The sequence below is a fragment of the Dermacentor albipictus genome, chromosome 8, assembly GCF_038994185.2.
Source record: "Dermacentor albipictus isolate Rhodes 1998 colony chromosome 8, USDA_Dalb.pri_finalv2, whole genome shotgun sequence".
Lineage (NCBI taxonomy): Eukaryota > Metazoa > Arthropoda > Arachnida > Ixodida > Ixodidae > Dermacentor > Dermacentor albipictus.
This window is the reverse complement of record NC_091828.1, coordinates 47,531,359-47,539,952: the sequence shown is the minus strand read 5'-3', so window position 1 is coordinate 47,539,952 and position 8,594 is coordinate 47,531,359.

Sequence of the window (8,594 nt, the reverse complement as noted above, 5' to 3'; positions counted from 1 at the left end):
TAGGCCGTGATCCGGCCGCGGCGAACGCCAGCAGGAGGTATTGCAAGGAACTTCACGGAGGTTACAACCTTCACGGAGGTAAAGGTTGCAGAAGTCATGATATCTGAAAACTGCCACTCGTCTCCAATGGCATGCAATCGGATGGGGCGAGACTATGACGATTGTAGATAATTCGGACTATTGAAATAACGCGGAAATGTTCGGGCCTTACGATCGAAGCAAATACTGTCGCTATTGTATTTCACTGTATATAGAAATGTCCTATTGCTGTGATGAGAGTTCAGCCACGCATACCTTTCTGCTAGCGCGTCGTATTCAGATGCAGGTTGAAAAAGCGTCTGGATGTGCTGTACGGGCGGCTATGTGTGCTGCTTCTCTGCAAAAGTTCAACTCCGAGAGAAAATAGTAGAACCTATCACGACCGACACTCATTTGCTGGAGCCGGATATATAGTTCTCCATGAGCAGCATTACATTCGTATATTGCGACACTCTACGCAGCGGAACTTATTCACACTTTTCTCCGATACTCAAGCGGAAAGTTTTCCACAATCATTGTTATGCCGAACTCTTTACTAGAACAGGAAATATGGCGAACCTCCAGACATTTTACACTTATGCTGGCAGACTAAAGAATATTGATGGGATTACCATGTATGCATGCGCTGAAGAAATAAAAATATTCTGCAGAGAGAGCACTGCTCTAGAATGATAATCTAAGCACAGGTGTTGTCAAGAAAAAAATGGTTGATGTTTAATTATAGTAAACCTAGTTTGCACGCGCGAAAGCTCTATTTGGCTTAGTTTTGCAGACTATGAACACATTGTTTCAGTTAGCTTAGGCCACAGTCTTTCCCACAAGTTACATACGCTGCCGAACAGCTTGTCCGTGAAGACCCCGTGAAACCTGGCCGTCGCACTCGAGCTTGCCGCTAGCATAAGGGTGTGGTTCGTGAAACGTTCGTTGTGGGGGCCATTTCTTGTATCCACACCTTTGTCTCCATCTTTTTGTTGTTCGTGTTGCTGAAAGACGGTGGCGGCTCTAGTAGCTTCGATCTCGGCAGGCTTCTGCGCTTGGTAATTAGCTTCTGTATAGCTTGTTAATCTGGCTTCCCTTCGCTCCGTGTTTCAGCCGGCAACATAATCTTTGCTTGAGATTTCGCAGCCTGCCGTCCAGCTTTATCTACTGAATGATTGAGTCAGCCGGTCACTTGCGCTGAAGCGCACGCACAGACGGTCCATCCTGCGCGAAGCAGCCCTTAAGCCTTTGTCTAGTCATATGGTACCGCATTTGTGAGGCTCCGAGCGAGCTCAGCTGCGACGCCTCCTCGCAGTGGATCACGCGCCATGACGTCACACCTGCCATCTTCGCGCTCCGGCGGCTCAAAGGCATTTCGACGCGATGAATGACCTTGCAGTAAATGGTGTAGTAGAGCATTCGCTCTAGAATAAGAATGCGAACTTATCAGTTTGAACCGCACATATGAAATGATCGTAGAAATAAAACTGGTCAGAAACAACGTCATGTAAGTGGCTGAAATTTAGGAACAATCGCACTGTGCCGAACGATGAGCTAGTTGTACTTCGAAACCTAAGGGCCGCATGGTGGACAGAAAGAGATGCTGAAATAAGTGTGTCAGCCTTGGGGAAAGTCAGAAAAGTGGTGTCATGCTAGAAATCTGAATGGGAAAGTAGACAGAGCGGCTGCACATACGTGACGGTATCACGTACATAGAAAAATTTCGAATAGCTACTAATATGTCATTGTGAAAGGGAAAACAAAGCAAACCGCAACAAATTATCTGTTCATTTTACCAATAGAGAGGCTGAACACATTGTTTTTCACATTTGAAAACAAGTGGTCTCTGGCTGAAAATGAATAACACATAAGAAACCCACCTGATCGGGTAATGAAATCGTAAAAAAATGGCTTTTTGGGATTTCTGATACAGGTGCAATGTTCTGCAGTACAATTGTGTTTCAGGGTTCTTTCAATGTTATGCGAAATAAGAACCTATATTACGACTTTTAAGCTGTGAAAAGAAAAACACAGGAGAGTCGCAGCACTGTATCCATAATTTGCGTGCCAAGTGCTGTTAACAAACCTTTCAAAATATTGGTAATTGTTTGCTTTTGTGTAGTGCACAGAATAGAAAGGATCTTATCTAAATTGATAATTGCATTCTAAAATTGATCCGAATGCCGCGAGCCTTTCATTTCACAATAATAATACGCACCTGCATTTTGCCACGTAACCAAGGCTGAACTACAGGGGATCACTCCACTGCGCTCTAAGAAATTACGACAAACATATGCAAGCTGTAAGCGCCAAAATAACGATCCTATTTGAAGGCGTGTCGCTGTAGTGGAGTCCTGAGTAATTAAGGCACTCACGGCACTTCAACGTGCACAGAAAGCTTAGTACACGAGCGTTTCCTCCATCGCAGACGGGATGGAACCTGTGACCTCAAGCTCAGCAGTGCAGACCCGTATCCACTAGGCGTCCGTTACGTGTACAAATTTGTAAGTAACTGAAGTGGATCGCTGGTCAAGTAGAAGCTCTCTTTTCAATCTTTGCATTCAATTAGGACTTGGTGCGAAATTTTGTCAGATAACCTATCAGAAATCGTACATGTCCCAGAAACAACCGAGAGCGTCACTCACTTCATCAGAAAATTGAACCTCAGGGTACGCTAAGTGGGTCACGAATTTCATTGTGTAGTCTAAAAGTGGACCAATTACTTTTTATGATAAAGTGGCAAGGGATAACTTCTGGCAACTTGCATTATAATGAAGGCTCGGGTGGAGCAGTAGGAATACATTTTAAAACAGCAAACATTTGTGCATCCTTATAGCTGGAAGGGAAATGTTTTTGTCCGTGTGAGGTTGAAATTGCAGTGGCAAGGAAAAGCTCAGGCAAAGTTCACGAAATTATATTTCTCATATATTTGACGAAATCCCAAGTTGAAGACTAATATATCATGTCTATATAGAAAAACAACCAAAAGCATGATTATTCCTAAAATGCGAACGCCATTAACAAACCAGTGCCGCCACAGAAAGTCAATCACGCCATCATTTGTTGACGTCAATCCGTCCTGACGTTTCGTGTTGGAATAGATCATAACCCATGTCGCCTTGTTATTGAGCAACGTTTTTTCTGTCGTGTGCGAGAAAAAAAGAGCACGCTATGACATCACTGCGTTACGTGGAAGTAAATAACTCCAAAACTCAACTTTCCCGTCACAATGAAGCTCAAACAAAGAAACCTGAGGCAATCACACAGTAATTGTACCGCGCGGTGGCACAACAACAATCGTCCACAGAACCATACACGATTGCGGAAAAAACATTGAAACTGTAATGCAGTCCCGTAATTGCAAAGACTCCGTGATGTGTCTGAAGGCTTAAAAACAAAGTGGGAATATGGATGGCTGTATGCCCCTCTAGCTATAAAGATTGCTAGAAACTTTGTCAGAATTACCTGTGGGCATGGGTCTAATAATTTATAATTATACACCACATATACTCCTAATTCGAAAGTTACCTTCTTGCTCCTGACGATCAAGAGCGGATAAGGACCTTTCCTCTTGGTTTAGGCGAGCGGTGGTAGTAAGTGCGGCAGTATACATTTTCATCATAGGGGAGAGGCTAAGATGACAAGACTGTTTCAGTTGTTTCATTAAAGAAAGGGAATTGAACAGCGTGCGCTCTCAAAAAGGTTTGCCGTGACGACGGAGCACGACAAGGCCCTTCTGCTGAATCGCCAGGCTGATCCATGCCTTCCACAAACAGCTTTTCGTTCGTAGTCCATGTTCGTCATTCGCCTTCGGAAAACGAGCTTACCAGCCTATGGGACATGGAGTCCCTTATATTTAATGTGTCTATGAAGTTGCACTGCTTTCAATCTGTAATTTTACCCTTAAGAAAGCAGCCGAGTTCGCCCCTAAATATAATGTGTTATAAACCTCCATTATAGGCTGGAAAAAGCACTCATATAACGGTTCATTTGCCTTTTACCTTTTTCTTGACTCTTTTGTATGATGGGCAAGTCTGGAAGATAGTGCAAATCTGTAGCGGAGGTGATGCAAACCGAGGCTGCCTCGCGCAGCTCATGAAGCTAAGTGCAGGCGTGACTTCAATCAGGAAAATGCCATCGTCCCCATTTGGTTTCCTATACTATAGCGTCGGCATACTGTCACCCTCATTTGTTGCCTCACTTTACTATCGTGAGTGTGATGTTTTTGCCATCGCTCCATCGCTGTCACTTTCTCATCGTCGCTACCTCGACTATTTTTGCGTCATCGTGAATCCACGTCCTGACGCAATCGCTATTTCGTTATGGTCACGCCGTCTAATCTTGCAGTCTCCATGCTGCACCGTCATCATTCAATCGCCACCATGCCGTCTTCGTCATGCCGTCGTGGTTGTTGCACCGGTGTCATACCGTAATGCTTGTGCTAGCGTCGTCATTCCATTGTCGTCATATTTAAATAAGCATCCTCATCTTCCTCTGTTTCCTCACTGAAAGGATCAATGGGTGCGCGGGTTAATGTATCAGCGTCTTTGTACTTACGGCCCGACTTATAAACGGTAGTGACGAAAAATTCCTGTAGCCGCAAGCTTGCGATAAGCTTGCCCGTCTTGCCATTTGTACCCCCTGACTCAACGATCGGCCCAAGACCTTGACAGTATCTACTGTGGGTACGCAGCAACCGTTCGAATTATGTCTCTGGTTGATGTCTCTGTCTTCTAACGAGCTCCATCCCTTGGGCCGTGGAGCATGTTTCTTGGAAATATATATTAGGAGTGCTCACTTCAAGGGGGAGCATCTGAGACCAGTGGGTTCGAGACAACTTTGGATAGTGCCTAAGGCCTCCTGTTAGGCTCCCTCCACCTGACCATCATTGCCTCCTATGCACTATAGAGTGATATCATCAACATATATGGTGTGTTTTATGTTTTCCATCTCGAGAAGCTTTCTGCTGATGCCGACCAAGACTATATTGAATAATGAGGGGGATATGCCCGGCCCCTGTGGCGCCTACCTCTCGCCCAGTTCCAGATGTTGTATTTCAACATCGGCCACCTGGAGAGTAGCCTTCCAATCCGCAAGGAACGATCTGACGCAGTTGCAAAATATCTCACCCAGAGAGAGTCGAGATATGGACGCTAAGACATGCGAATATACGTTATCGAAGGCTTTCTCATGATCAAGTCCCCAAACTTACGAGTTTCGCTGGAGTCGTTGTCTATGATTTGATGATTAATTAGCTTCACATCATCCCGTCTCGTTAGGCCCACTCGGAATCTTATACTTTGGCGTAAATGACGTTATTCTATAAGAATCGGGAGAGTCGATTGAGGATCACATGCTCCACTACCTTAAACCCCAGGATGTAAGCGAGATGGGCCGCAAGTTGTCAGCGCTAGGTGCTTTGCCAGGTTATGTGATGAGGACTACGATAACAGTTTTCCATGGCAACTAGACTGCTCCATTCCTCCAAATTTTATTGATTTCCTCTGTGATGTAGCGATTGATTTACAATCCAGATTTCGCAACCTCATGTTGGAGGTGTCATCAGGCCCGGATGTGGATCAACCATTGAGTCCGCGTAGAGCCCTACGAATCTTCTTAACGCCAAACGCCGCATCCAGGTAGGAATTGTCCTGCCCTTGGTAATAGGTATGCACGTGAGATCGCTTTGACCCGACTGAGACATATTTCTCAGCCAGCGTACTGATTAACTCCTCCGAGGTCATTGGTGCGGCATCATGTAGGCTTCTACCAATTACATGCCTCTGATTAGACTTAGTAGTAGCCTCCTTAAGCAGGTCCTTAAGCAAGTTCCAAGTTCTACGGTTGCGAATCTGGCCGTCTAAGAATTGCAAACCTCGTACCACTGCTGCTTACATTAGGTTATGCAATGCACCTCAATGTGTTTGTTAATCTCAGAGAACATGTTGCGTGGCCTACGATTAAATCGCTGACTCTTTTATCTGTTGAGAGTGGAGTGTTTGACCTGGCTAACCTGCTGTCCATTTTTTCAACAGGAAGGTGGAGGAGAACTTAGAGGTTGCACGCCCAACGTAATCTTCGACCTGACCGATATACTGCTCTATGGTAGGTCGGGAATCTGAGGGAGGCCTCTCCTCTCGAAGCTTGGGCAAGTAATCCCAGTTCGTGTACGAGAACTCGCGCAGCTTTTTACCCACGATAGTTTACCCTCTATATCTGTGGGGCTCAGAAATCATGACCACTACCGCGGTTCTCGGTGAAGCTATTCCATTTGGCCTAAGTTACATTCTTGACAAAGATGAGACCAGGGGTAGCCTACACGTGGATGTCCCAATTCAGGTCGGAAACGTAGGGTCAGTGATTCGCGCCAGGTCCAGATCCATGACATTCTGCGAGAGGTGCTTACATTTATTGACATCATATTTAGAACTCCAGACATGAAGCGGGGTGCTAACGTCTCCTGCGACAATAAGAGGGCTAGAGCCTCCCAGGTCGATGGCCTTGTGGAGCAAAGTCTTGAACTGCTGCCTTCTGTCGTGAGGACAACTGTAGACGTTAAGATCATATATGCTCCCTCGGTTTACCCGACCAGGTGTGATCTCTACCATAGTATACCCGATATTACTACCAACGATTTTCAGGCCATATGTTACATGAGTGGGTTTCTTACTAAGAACAGTACACACACCCTCGTCCGCGACTGCACAGTGACCGGCCGAAACCCAGTCATCACCGCAGCTGCGTAGATATTGCTGTACGGAAGCGTTCTTGATAGAGAAGCCCCTACAGTTCCACTGCCAGATTCGGAATGTCTCAAGGGTCGGAGCCATCTCTTAAGAACTGGACACCGGTCCCAGGTGGAGCTCGAATGATGGCTACAGTACTAGCTATGAGGTCAGAAAGACGTATCCATGATTTCAGTGGTGCTATCGGGCCCACAACAAACTCTAGGGAGGATTTCATTTTGGCCAACTGCTGGTTGGTGTTTGTTTCTAATGTTGTCATCTTGCTTTGTATCTGGGTGATGTTATCACTTAACTGTTTCCGTACATTGTGCTGAGAGCGGTTAACAGCGCGCCTGTCATTTATCTTTACGTGACCCGTTTTCCGGATCGCAAGCTATTGCCCTCTTCTTTTTTATTTCGCCTTATTCGGAATTAAGGCATTGTTCTTTATTCTATTTGGTGAGGCGAGTTTCCAAGAATATGCGCACTCCATTTCCTTTTCAAATTGTTCTTTTCATACACCACGATCGGGCATTTACTTTTTGACACATCTTGTTGAAAGGCTATGCACGGTCTTTTCCAGGCAATTCATAAAGCTTAGATTACCGCGGTTGATTCCCTACAGGCACCTTGCGCTGAAGCTTTTCAGAGTAGACAGCATCGCCAGAACTCACAGCCTAAGGAGTGGTGGGAGCAAAACGGGAGGGACGCTGTACACTTTCCTCGTGAGACCTTCGATCGCTTTTCGCGAGGCAAAACTGTCCAAGTTGTGAAAAACGTTGAAGTGCGCATGTTCTGCATATCACTGCACATGTTTGCGATCGATATGAGGAGCGAATAACTATGAATTTGATCTCGATGTGGCGCAGGGCATAACACTTTGATGAGCGACGAAAAGTGACCGCTACCGTTTGTAATGACATATCATATACATCAGCTCTAGCGGCTGGTGTCGGTTATCCTGGGGTGAAAAATGAAAACTTCATGGCGCCCTCTGAACAGTCTAAGGGGCCATACTACGACTTTTGAAGTATACTTCCTGCGAAACTCTTATGTAGAGGCGATAATACCAAACGTATTGGCTTTAAATTGGGCTTAGCAGCAACATCTAGTCAAGATATCGGCTTGTTCACTAAAATAGACTCGATAACATATTGCATGAATTGGGTTCCCGCTCGGCTTTTCCTAAGGGTACCCTGCTTGTTCGAGTCCACTATTTAGGCAGCGTAATTGTATGAAGCATTTCTCCGTCTGCACGACCCTCAGGAAATTAGTTATGCACAATTTTCGCTTGTTATACGCTACACTTCCAGCGTGTTCGAGATGAAATAAATCCTCCAGCGCTGCAATTCAACCGGTAATTGTGGCTGATATATCTAATTTTACAGATGGACAATGCATCAGGCCGTTTCGCTACTTTGCACTGTGTATTAGAGCCTATGTATATCGTTTTGCAGAAGGGCTCGGATCTAAAAGTAATGCAAGCCATAGTTATACTGTTCACGATTTTTGACAAACATGGCCAAATGGTCCAACCGGTCACAACAAGATATGTTTTTGTTCAAGACACCGCACGTTACGTACAAGACCAAACACACAAAGTTGGCACAAGGCAAGCTTAAGTAAGCTGAAGGAGGACACGATGTTACTTCGTCCCTTATTTTCATGCGCAGGTTCGTTTTTTACTGAATTTATTCAGCATGTGTACGTGTCAAAGTGTTCTTTTACACATAGATATATAAATATAGAACTAATTGTGAATATGCGTACATAATGTAACGCTAACGAAGAACGCCACAAGTAGTGACAGCGCAGGATAGAGGAGCAGTTGGTCAGTATAGTAAGTGCTTT